The sequence below is a fragment of the Lissotriton helveticus genome, chromosome 10 (genome assembly GCF_964261635.1).
Source record: "Lissotriton helveticus chromosome 10, aLisHel1.1, whole genome shotgun sequence".
Taxonomy (NCBI): Eukaryota; Metazoa; Chordata; class Amphibia; order Caudata; family Salamandridae; genus Lissotriton; species Lissotriton helveticus.
Window position 1 is genome coordinate 729,652,026 of NC_136071.1, and position 13,519 is coordinate 729,665,544.

The following is a 13,519-nucleotide window of genomic DNA, read 5'->3' on the forward strand; positions in this document are numbered from 1 at the left end:
AATATGCCACACTTTGGAGGAAGCTGCCATGCTTTTGGGTGGACTGTCTACCCTATTGGTCAGGGGTACCCAGCTACTGGTCGCACCAGAACATTGGATAAATATGGGATAGCTGCATTGCAGCCTAGATCCGCTGCCTGAAACTACAAGAAGAAGAATCATTGCCCTGCTGGATCCCTGCCTGCACCAAGAGGACTGCACTCTTAATGACTGCACATGCTGCACACTATGGAATTACAGCCCTAATGGCTTTGCCTAGCTTCAAAAAGAGAAGGAGTGGATTCCCTAAAATCAACAGGTTAAAATAGTTCCACCTGCATCTTCTCCAGCTAGAAGAGTCAAGCTGACCCCCTTCAGCAGGACTTTAAAGGATTTGCCCAGGTGTGTTGTGGGAACTGCAGTCCCAACATCCGAGGAGCAACTCAGAGCGCTCGAGGACTTTTTTTTGGCGATATGCAAATCAGCGCTGACCCTGTGCCCCATGGGAACAGTCCAGTCCGAACTACAAAAGCCATGTCCTTCCCAGAACGGAATCAAGCATCCGAGGACTTTTTTTTTTTTTTTTTTCTCATCAGCCCGGCTAGCTTGACTCCAGTGGTGTGGAGTGCCTGGGACTCACGTCTGAGCATCCCCAGTACACTTAGAGCGGTAATTGCAAACACAACAATGATGGACAGAATGTGGATCAATGTCACACATTCACCCCAGTCCAAAGATCTGGGCCCAAATCCATCGTTTTTCCACTCCACACCACCCTGGGTTAGACAATGGCGATATGCAAATCAGCGCTGACCCTGTGCCCCATGGGAACAGTCCAGTCCGAACTACAAAAGCCATGTCCTTCCCAGAACGGAATCAAGCATCCGAGGACTTTTTTTTTTTTTTTTTTATAACCACTAGAAAGTGTTTATTCTTTAAAAATGCATATCTCTGGTTCCCTACATAGGATTATTCTCGTTTTGGCATCACTTTAAAGATAACAATATTTCCTATCTTGATAAATTGGTGTTGGCATATTATTGTGCGTTGTGTCTTACTTGTTTAATGTATTGGTGCTTTTAAATACCTTACACATCTGTCTCCTAAGTTAAGACTGCCTGCTGGGTGCCAGTTGCCAAGGGTTGAACAATAGACTCATTTATTGAGTCTTTGACTGGGCCTTGTAATGGATTAGTGGCCTTATTGCTAGTGGTAGGTGCATACTTACCCCTACTAATACTCCACCTTCCAGCACATTGCAAAAGAAGAGATGGTTCCCAGGAATGTAGAGGAAGTGAAAGCTGAAGAGGTACAAGGAAGAAGTAGACAGGCCCCTGTATACAAATGGGACTTTAGCAGTATGTGCAGTGCTAGTCAGGAATCAATTGATATTCTGAGAACTTTCCTATGTAACAGGATTAATCTACAAAATCTCTCAGCAAAGGAATTTGCTGGCAAAGTTCATGGTAAGGATGAAACGTTGGAATACAATTTGAATAATTTGATGGCATGCCAATGTGGGACCAACGAGTATTGGAATCATCGTCATGGAGAACTGAAATGTATGTTGTGAAACTTAGGTGCACCTACTTGGTTTGTGAGACTCAATTGTGCAGAGTATGCATGGGATGACTTTCCTGAGTTTTTGAGAGAAGCAGACTCAAACATTAAGGACTTCAATGTAAAGACAATAGGAGAACTTTGGATCCTGCTAATGCTTGTACATATTTTAACCACAGGTTTGGTTTCAAGCTATGCTGTCTTTTATCTGCAACAAAATTAATCTTCCTCTTGGTGAAGTAAATAATTTCTTTTGGCTTAAAAAGTATCAAGCTAGAGGTGTTCCTCATTTTCACATGCTGTTATGGATAAAAGATGCACTGAAATTTGAACAGATAGTGAATACTCTGTACTCTCCTTCACAGAGCAGAACGTCACATGTGCCAACCCGAAAGACCGTGGTTAAAAATGCCTGAGACAGCAAGTTCTGCACTTTCAAACACATAGATGTGGCATGTACTGTCATTAAAAATACAGGGCTAAAGGAAAAATGTGCAAAAAGTGTATTTTGGGATTTTCAAGATCTGTGATTTTCATAGACAGAGTGAATAGTTTTCTATCTGCAGTGAGGCATACACTGACTTGAAAATCACTGGAAAACACTTACAATCTCAGAGGAACAGAGGCCTCCAAATATACTAATGACTAAAATCCTGTGATTCTCAAAATGAGGAATGCTAATATGGACATACAATTTGTAGCAGACAATCCAAAGCTGTTGCTCGATATGTGACTTTCTACATAACAAAATCTGAGAAAGCAGAGTTGAAGGAGATACGGGAGTAGATTTCTTCTGAAAAGTCTCTAACCAAGAAATTGAACAGCTTTAGTTTGAGGATTCTTTCTCATAGAAAAATTGGTTCCTATGAATGCTGTCAGTGGTTGAACTCAGCCATTTAGAACTCCAAGTCAAGGAGATTGTTTGGGTGAGTCTAGGACTCGCAAGCACGTGAAAACGAGTGTTGAAGTCTTTTCTGAAATTTAGTACTTAGCAGAGTTCAACCCAGCAATTGTAGGCATTGTGAAATCAAATGTGTTGGACACTTCCTATCCTAGACGGAATCCACATCTAGAAAACATATGTCTAGAAAACATATGTACTCCAACACTACAGATATAGAAACAATATAACAGAAAATAGAGATAAAGGGAAATATGCAATAGTTGGTTGTGACGGTGGTTTTGTCCGACACACACAAGGAAGTCAAATTAACCACAGAAAACATAGTTGCCAAACTCCTAGTAAAAGAGAGTTTTTCTATTTGGCAGTTATACAACTCTTCAAGCATTGCCGTTCTGAATTGGAATTAACCTGAGACTTTGACTGCTATGAAGAGTCTTTCAATGCTGTGAAAGGCAGCATTCAGTGTTCAGTGGTTCCAAACTATTTGAGAATGATAAATGATGAGACTGAATAGGAAAAAAACAATTGCTCCTGAGATAGCTATGGAGAGGACGCAAAACAGTCAAATTCAGGACCACTGAGTCAAGATCCACTTGGAGAACCAATTATTGAAACTGAAGCTATTATAGCCATGAATGAGGTGGAAACTGCAATGTAACAAGCAAGACAGGAAAGTGTTGATTTGGAACAGTTAGTTTGACAGCTGAATGATGAGCAAAAATAAAAATATATGGCTGTAAAAGAGAGAATAGAGCAAGGATTCCTTCATGAGAAGAACCAGTGTACATGCACATCATTTAAGACTATACTATGATATGTCAGAGGTCAAGCTGGCACCTGGAAAAGCTTTTTATTTGATTTTCTCACTGCTTTTCCACAGAGGACTACAGACTCAAATGTGTTGTGGGTTGTAACAGTACCCACTGGATTAGCTAAACACAACATTAAAGAAATTACTTTACATCGACTTCTTATGCTGCATATGGAATATGACAACAAAGTGGAGTACCAAACGTTTTTCGATGATGTCTGTCATGTAGTCTCAAAGTATTAAAAAAATAGAAACTTTTAATCATTGGTGAAGTAAGCATTGTCTCAAATATAGTGCTTCCCTTTGTACACTTTAGAATACAACAGATTCTAAAGCAGATTATGATGTTTGGAGGAAAGAAACTCTATTGTGTGTGGCTATCTATTACAACTTACCTTCAAGAAAGGACAGTGTGTTCAAGACACTTCTCCATGATGAAACTCAAAATTCACTGGGTAGTATTGGAAACGTAAACATTTGGTTGAACTTCCAATACAAAGAACTACTCAGAAACATGAAGCAAGCATATAACATCGAATACGGAAATATTCTCAAGGATATTAGAGTAGGAGTCATGGCAAAAAAGAGGGAAAACATCAGTTAGTAAGTCGACTTGACAAAAAACTGTTTTCTACAACTAAGACAGCAGCAAAGCTAATGTTTAGTATAATTCAAGAAGAATTATCAATTGGCTGCCTAATGACTACACCTCAAGGGTGCTCCTGTTTTAAAGAAGGATTACTAAAATTGGAGAAAGAAGACATTTTCTAATTAACAATAATAGACAAATTCGAACATGAGGGTGTGGCAGTAAAACTACAAGCGAAGCTGGATTCATTGGAAAAGTCTGTATACAGAACTGCAATATAAGAGAAATGTTCAAGTGTTTGCAAGAATTGTATAGTAATTTGCGTGGAAATTTAAATATTTGAGGAAGTGTTAGTAAATGGTGCTACAGTGGTTGTTTTAATTCATTTTCCAAATAGGAATGAGGTTGAATATTTAGCAATAAAATTTGATTAGGTTGATGGCATAAAGCAAATTGGAAGGTATATTGTACCTTTTTTACTTGTAAATGACTTGTCTGTTCGGCGGCAGCAGTTTCCAGTTTCTCTAGCATGCGCTGTGACTATCTATAAATCTCAAGGTTTAAGTGTAGATGCATTGTTCATTAATATTGGTTCTAATGTGTTTAAAAAAGGTATGTCTTATGTAGCATTATCTCACATTAGACCATTGTCCAGTTTGTATTTGGTTGCTTTTGATGACAGTAAAGTAAGTGCAGAGCCAAACTGTGTTAAAGAATACAATTGGCTGAGAAGTGTATATGGTCCTCATTTAGGACATAATCCCATTTATGAAGAACAGTTAATGTGTCAAAAACAAAAACTTACAAAGTATTGTACTGATGTTGTTAAAAAGAAGAAAAATATGGAGATCAAGGAAACTGTTCAGAAGAAAAAACTTGTGATTGAGGGAGATATTCTAGATCACTAGTTGTCAAACCCATCTGGTGTCAACTGCTATGCAAATGCTGTCCTCAATTTGCTATTCCAATTACCTCCTCTTGTATATGCAATTGAACAGAGGCCACAGAAAAGATTGTGATCTGCACTGTGTGATTTGTTGCAATGTTTACGCAGTGGAGGGAATGTAATGACAGCAACCTTAAATTTAACTAAAACTTCCCTTTAAACTACCAAATTCTTATCTTTTGTTTCTATAGCGAAAGTTCTAAGGAGGATTACAGTTATAAAAACGTACATACTGTATTTGTTCTAGGTGCACTGACATAATTCGGCCTACTAGGAGTGATGTCTCCACATTCCACTGTGCTCTGCATCTATTAGTACTATCATACCACTTTTAATAATAGAGGAGTTATTTTTAGCATATGGTTGTTTGGATTAGTTGAGTAACTATAGGCAAAACAATTGATTAAATAGTTGTAGTGTGTGCAGTGCATAGTGTCACTTGACATACCATACTGTTGAAAATTAGTACGTTTTGGTGAACATTATCTGCGCCATCTTGCCTCTTCCCCTGATGCCACACTTTTGTCGTGCGCGCCCGCCATTTTAAGATGCCCCGATCAGAACAAACCCTTTTGCATGCCGCTGGCCCCTGACATAGCCCTTTGCCTTCGCTAAGCCTGCACGCTGACCACCCCCTGCTTGCACCTGCCTTGAGTCATAAACCCCTCTTCGGCGCTGCTCTGCCCCAGGCCCTCATCCTGTTCCCAGCGCGACACCTCCCTGCTTTCCTTTCATGATCTCCGGCCCTTAGATGCAAACCCCCTTTTTCCCCGTGTGCCCGTTTTGTCCTCCCCGTTCCCAAGCCGACACCCAGCTCTGCCGATACCATCCTTGCCCCTCCCCGTACAATAGAAAGCTTCCCCCATCAAAGAATCCCCGGGTTGATCAAAGCCCCCACCCCATGAGACCCGATCAAACCCCCCACATTCCGTGAATCGGCGGATTATCCAGCTGCGCGATGCTCATCACCTGTTGTGACTAGGGTGGGGACTTCAACTGTAAATGTGTATGGGAACGGGCCCCAAGGGGAGTTCCGAGAATGTCTTTTCCGTACATCAAAGCTTTAACATGTATGTGTAATCTACAATAAAGTCATAAATGTGTGTATAAGAGGCCAGGCCTCAGGAATACAGTTAGAGCACCTCAGAACGATACCTTCTGTCCGTTTCGTTGTGTTCTCCTCCGGAGAGAATAAAAAAAAACCTTGTTTCCTGCTTTCCAGTCTCCAGCGCCTGCCTCTTCATTGATTTAAATAACTAGAGGGTCACAGAGGCAATACCGCCGGGCAAATATCGATTGTCCCCGACCCGATTGAACTTTTTACAATTGGCGTCCCAAGCGTGGGGCCCATCAGCGACTCGTGGATCCAGTGGGAGAGGTCCCGACGACAGAGTGAACGACTGCAACGATCGGGAGAGCTCTTGCCCAATAGACCCTCGTCTGGCAGCCGATCATCCGAACTTCACTAGTTCCGAACAGACCTCTCTCGAGTGATCTACGGTCCTGACTGGGAACCATCAGGAGTGCCGTGAGAAATACGAGAAAAAGAGGACGATCGGGCGCTGGATTCGGAAGACAAGAAACTGTCCACATGGTCCGGGTAAGGTCGTGTTGCCACGACAAGTTGCGAAAAAATTTGTTTGATTGCTTGATTGTTCAAAAATACTAGTATTGCTCGTTTTATTTTTATTTTTTTTATTTTGGAGATTCACTGTCTGCAAACGGAGAAACAACAGGCTCTCTCTCTTTGCAAGCAGTGGAGGATAGGTAGGGTAGCAGCCGTGCTTGTTTTCTTTCTCCCCCACTTAATAATTGCTTGAAACTGAACTGTTGTTCGCAAAAATATTGTTTCCTGGAGATTCCCTGTCTGCAAACAGGGAAGTGACCACCCTTTTTGCAGATAGTGAAAAGGGTAGGTAACGCAGATCTTTGCGGACCTACTCATTCTCCCCATTGTTATTTATTGGTCTTTTGGTTTTTTGGTCCATGAGGTATTCACTGCCTGCAAACAACGTAGAATAGAAATATTCTGTCTAGTCTTTGCACCTAGTGATAAGATAGGCAGTGCTGACTTTTTTTAGTCCCTCGTTACGAGCCGTCATGTCTGTCTTCTCCCCACTGATAAATAGCCTGTTTAGCCCGGACCGGGTGTTAGAGGTGGACCATATAGCTCCACTAGAAGGCACCCCTAATAAGGACATGTTCATAAACTATGGGTTAGTCACCATAGCTTATAATAAATTATGGCACAGGTATACCGAAGAGAGTCAAGACAAACAGTGGCCACTGGCAGGATCCTTTGACCTTGATAAAATAGAAACGTTAGAAATAGCCCTTCGAAATAATAAGACAACGCCAATTATGCTCGACAGTCTCGGTATGTGGCGCAGAGAGGCTACGAAACGACAGAGAAAAGACGAGGACAAACCAAGTAGAGAAATATACCGACAGGACAACCCCAGGACACCGCTACCCACAACTTATCCCCCGACACTATGCAAAGGACGACCAGACTTAGGGTCAGACCAATGCGCTTTTTGTAGGTATGTCGGACACTGGAAAGCCCAATGCCCGACTCTACTGAGCGTGAGTAAAGGCAAAGGGCCGACAAGAACGACAGACCGACAGTACGAGAAAAGGCGCGAGACAAAGAAGAACCCGACTTACATAGACAGACCAGACAGAACTACCACGTTTGATTATGCCCGATGGCACAGATTTCGCCAGGAAAATCTCAGCGGCATGCTCAAGTTCTCCTAGGTCGGGCAATGTCAAGACGGGAACCCAGCCTCGTTTAAAATTCACAGACGGAAAGAGATAATTATGACCAATAACTGTTTTTATATTTGTCTTGGGTCTTTGTATGTCGTACTTGTACTGTCCCCCGTCTGAGTTTGTGTGTATGTAATGTACAAATCTGCGTCATCCCTCTACACGTGTTTCCGTGTTACTCGACCTCTGTTAGCAGAAACTTAGCATAAAAGCAACCTGGAAAGAAAGAAATGGTAAAACAAAATCCGTAGACCATTAATGAACTTGAACTTTTAATTTAACACAACAAACAAGGAATAATAACGATAAACTGTAGAAAATGAAAGTCAAACAGAACATTCGCCCCCCCCCATTCTGGAACCTTCCAAAGTAGGGCAGGGTTACGGCTACGCCCAACCAACGGCAACCCATATAAGGCGAGCCCGGCCGCCAACTCTTGGTCAGGAAATCTTAACGTATGGGGGAGCCGGAGGAGAGGCAGGAGCCCGCAGCCTGGGCATTTGCAGGTAGTCCCGCCACATGTCTCCTTGGCCGGCCGCAACGGGCCTGGAAAGACTAAGGTAGTCCCGCCACGTGTCCAGAGGAGAACGAGGCACCTCTTCCTTTTCTCTTCCGTCACAGCCGCAGCAGTCCTGGACGGCGGGATGTCCTGCACGTACCTCCACAACAATTTGTCCAAGTTGGGCTGGGAGGGAGAGGCGACGCGGACGAGCCTCTCCCACCTCCACCGATAGGAGGTTTCCCAGCCCCCGGCCCGACGCCGAACACCCCCAGTCAGGCGATGGTGCCAATACTTCCACAGCACCGAACGTACAATGGTGGCACCCCAGTACTTGCGCAGCACCGAACATACAATGGTGGCACCCCAGTACTTGCGCAGCACCGAACGTACAATGGTGGCACTTGGGGAACACCGGATGTGGAGAGACCTTCATGCGGGGCGATGAAAAGGAGCGGCATGGAGTGCACCGGGAGAAGGAGACGATGTGAACGAGTCTCCCTCGCCCCCCCCCAGGTGGGGGCATCACAGCTGCACCCCAGCTGAACGTCCCGCTCTCACAAAACAGGGACCTTTTCCTTTCACTCCGAAGGGTCTCTTCCACTCTTGCAAACTCGACGGGAGTGGCCCCTGTAGGGCCTCAAAATGGCGTCCGGGTCTGCTGGAAGGCGGGCCCCGGCCACTAGAGTAACTTTGACCAGCAATATAACTCGAACATTTGCCCCCTGGAGCACGAGCCCCCATCTCCGACAGCATCTCCGCAGCCTTGAAGATCATACAAAGGTCCCCGGCGGAACCTTCGGCCTTTGCAGGTTTCCGGTAAGGGACGGCTGCCTTGATCGCCAACGAAACAAACATGACATTGCCACACCTTCTGTTAGCGTGAATTCTAGAACTGCCGAGAAGGACTCTGGTCCAAACTGCCAGTAATGGAAACATTTCCCCCTGATGCTGCTTCCGGACTGTGCCGGCCCCGCCCAAAATGGCGCTGGTATCAATCGGAACTTACGAACACCTCGTGGTGTTCCTTCGCACTAATATAAACTTGATGTTCTGAGATTTTATATGATCCTTTGTACACTTGGCTAGAAAAGACAAGGAGAACTCACTCGACGAACAGTATGAAAGAATCCCCATTACAAATGTTGATTACAAATGTACAATGTATTATATTTTTATAACTGATGTAAACCTCATTTACGACGCACACGTACGGTATGCATATAGGAAATCTGATTACAGCTATTATGATTATGCTTCTAAATTATGAAAATAAATGCCCCCGAACCCCCAGCCAATTAATAGATGTTTTAGTTTCTTACAAATGAATGAGTAAAACTTTCCGATGTTTTTATTGCTGCAAACGACACCCCCACTGTACGCACTTTAGCCATTGCCACGACCGGCCAAATACGACCGCACCCTCATAATCCACATGCTGAAATGATTTTGAAAAATAAAGTTTTTGAAACTATGGACGGATATTGCATGCTTTATTTTAAGAAGGTGGGATCGGTGGGAAAGTTCTTTTCTGTGCACCCTGCTCTGCTCTCTCTTTAAGGTTAAAAGAAGATGGTTGCCCAGCCCTGGAGGACGGATCGGATCGACAACACGACACTCCGCCTTCAAAGTACGCGACTGACCCATGAACTCTCGCGTAGAAGAAGACCTTGACTTCCAAGGATGGGTAAAACGAACGGCGTAAATGAGGGAATGTAAAAGGAGGGTGAAATAAAATAATGTAAATATTATAAAGTACAACGTTCCAGAGTATCAGGGAACGGAGCTGACCCAAGAACCGAAGAACCTTAGAACGCCACAGCGTTGAAAGAGGTTTAAGGATCCCGATAGTAAATTACATCCTCTGACTAGATACCTCGCACTAGGCACCTCTGGTTTCCTTTTTACGTTTCCCCGCACACGACCTATATGGACACACTACCCCCCCCTCGACTCCAGAAACCATATCCCCGGGGACCCTGCCCCAAGGAGGAAAGACGAGTAAGAGGTAAGTAAAGGACTTATGAATCCATGTATTTGAATGCGCGCGAATGCTGTCTCCCCCACCCCCCCTTTTTTTCCTCCCTCTGCAGGTTACATCAGAGATTACAGCCAAGGTGTGGCGAAGATCTGAGACCTTGCCATGTCTAAATACACGAAACGGACTAGCGCCGCAGGGTGGTGTCTAAGCACGCCTGCAAACTACTCACGTATCGAACAAACCCGAAAAATTAGCACAACCTGATAAAAAGTGATCACCCTTAAACCAGACCGGACGAATGAACCCATGTCACGTATGATGCGAAACTGTGAGGGAATGTGTGTGTGTGTGACTGAGGCGTTGACCCAACTGGTCAAAGGACCGAGAATGCGAGAAAGTGCGACAAAATGGTACCTCCTTTCTTCTTTCCTTTTTTCTCAAAGCATGTCCCCTCTACCCTGTCTAATGCTCAAACTGCATGATTACAAGATCCTAACGCAGACCCGTGAATGCCCTTTACTGTGTAATGCACTAAATAGCCTTTCTTGAATACACTGCCACCCTCTCTGTTGCACGTGTACTATTTAGCCTGCCGTTGCACTCTCTCTCTCTCTCTCTCTCTCTCTCTCTCTCTCTCTCTCTCTCTCTCTCTCTCTCTCTCTCTCTCTCTCTCTATTTCTGCACTCCCACTCTCCCGAGTGGTTAGCCCCGAAATTGGCAGATTGCCACCCCTAGCACACCACCTAATTGGCTTCAAATACCGTCAGTATTTGCACAAACACTTGTCTTTAATACAATCACCCTGAGGCCGCGTCATTACCTCTCCTTTTCCGCTAGAAGTCAATGAACCCAGGTTGGGCCGTAAGGGAAAGGACAGGTAAGACGACAGAGGTTCCCTAATCTGACCCGAAATAAGGGAACTACATGTCAACGGCTCCTATGGTATAAAACAAGGACCTCAGAATACGCGACCCTCCCCTCCCCGATTTGTCGCAATACCGAAGCCAAAAAAAAAAAAAAATGATCACCCCCGTTACCTCCCCTGTATATGTCCCTGGTTGTTTCCCATAAAACCCCTGTCCTTCCTGATTAAGTAATCGGGCTGTAAAAGGTTACGTAGGATCCAGAATGATGTTTTACAAGGTTAACAGATTAGCCCAAGGTAAAGAAATCACCGAAATGAACCCCGTAGTAGTTTAAAAGCAGGATGCATCTATAGAAAGGAGATGTTTTAGCCATGTTCGCCTCTCAGCAAAATACCTGTGTAGTACCATGTTGATGACTCACAGTACCCTTTGTAAATGTAAAACTCTAGAGAACAGCATATCTTCGCCAGGTTCGTCTCACGAAGGTGGGTCACCATCAGATGAACTGTCGTGAACTAATTATGAAGGAAAGTCATAAGTAAATCCAACAGGCCCGTCACCGGTCATTTCATATGCCAGTTGTGAGAACGAGCATTTTCATTCTTTGCCTGGAGCTGGGAGAGAAATAGACTTTTTTGATTATCTCCATCTGCAAATTTTCTAAAGACTGTCTTTTCAAACTTGTTTAAGGGTACTGCTGTTGGAGGAGAGAAGGACCGGATGTGGGAGCACGAGGCCTGACTGCAGACTAAGGAACACCTGCGACATTAGCCAAGGCGAGACCACGGCAGAAAAGAGCTGCAGGACGAGGCACTGTTTTCGACAGCATGAAAAGAAAGGGTCGACCTGATGCCCCTGCTCGACGTCCAGTGCCTGTCGACAAGTCCCCGCTCTCTGAATTCCGTCACACGCCCGCCTATTTGAAGTCTCTCGTTCCCCTAGTTTGTTCCCAATTTGGCCTTGCTCCATCCCCCTTTTTCCTCTGACCTACTCTATGGACTGTTTTGAACGCTCTTCTTCCATCGGAACTTTCTGACAATCACCTCAAAGGACACAGGGCGAAAAGGACCTTACCGACCAGAAACGCGAGGAAAGGGTCGTGCCCTGCAACGCAGAACTTAGAACAGAGCTGGACTCGTAGCTCCACCGCCGGTGCTCAAACAGCGCCAACGAAAGACCACAAAGAACAATGAGAACTCGTACAACTTCGAACGTTTGACATCCACGAGCACCGTTTTTGCTATGCCTCATTCCTCTCCCAGCCGCCATTGTATTGATCCTGCTCCAATCCGAATCTGAAATATGTAATAACCTGCCAGTTCACGTTATGATATGTACTTGCTGCTCGCTACAGAACCGTTTTTTGTATTACATTCCTATGACTTTCCTGCTGAACAAGTTTATCAAAGTTTATCAAATAGGCCCACCTCCTAAAAACTAGAAATCTCAAAATGTATTGTTTACAATTTTTTCATCTAGGGTTCCTACCGTTTTCCTTCTCATGCCCACCACAATAGACCCGAGTAGAAAATGAACCAGCAAGATGTCTTGAATATGTTAAAGGGAGGACTGTTGAAAATTAGTACGTTTTGGTGAACATTATCTGCGCCATCTTGCCTCTTCCCCTGATGCCACACTTTTGTCGTGCGCGCCCGCCATTTTAAGATGCCCCGATCAGAACAAACCCTTTTGCATGCCGCTGGCCCCTGACATAGCCCTTTGCCTTCGCTAAGCCTGTACGCTGACCACCCCCTGCTTGCACCTGCCTTGAGTCATAAACCCCTCTTCGGCGCTGCTCTGCCCCAGGCCCTCATCCTGTTCCCAGCGCAACACCTCCCTGCTTTCCTTTCATGATCTCCGGCCCTTAGATGCAAACCCCCTTTTTCCCCGTGTGCCCGTTTTGTCCTCCCCGTTCCCAAGCCGACACCCAGCTCTGCCGATACCATCCTTGCCCCTCCCCGTACAATAGAAAGCTTCCCCCATCAAAGAATCCCCGGGTTGATCAAAGCCCCCACCCCATGAGACCCGATCAAACCCCCCACATTCCGTGAATCGGCGGATTATCCAGCTGCGCGATGCTCATCACCTGTTGTGACTAGGGTGGGGACTTCAACTGTAAATGTGTATGGGAACGGGCCCCAAGGGGAGTTCCGAGAATGTCTTTTCCGTACATCAAAGCTTTAACATGTATGTGTAATCTACAATAAAGTCATAAATGTGTGTATAAGAGGCCAGGCCTCAGGAATACAGTTAGAGCACCTCAGAACGATACCTTCTGTCCGTTTCGTTGTGTTCTCCTCCGGAGAGAATAAAAAAAAACCTTGTTTCCTGCTTTCCAGTCTCCAGCGCCTGCCTCTTCATTGATTTAAATAACTAGAGGGTCACAGAGGCAATACCGCCGGGCAAATATCGATTGTCCCCGACCCGATTGAACTTTTTACATACAGTTCTGTTTTTTTCTACAATCTATATGATTGTGTTTTGCCCTCTGTTCAAGGTTGAATATTTACACAGTATATTGTTCATGATGCACAAGTGCAGATACTGAGAACAGTTAAAAAGGGAAAATGAAATGATTTAATGTAATGTAAGATTATATTACAACTTAAGAA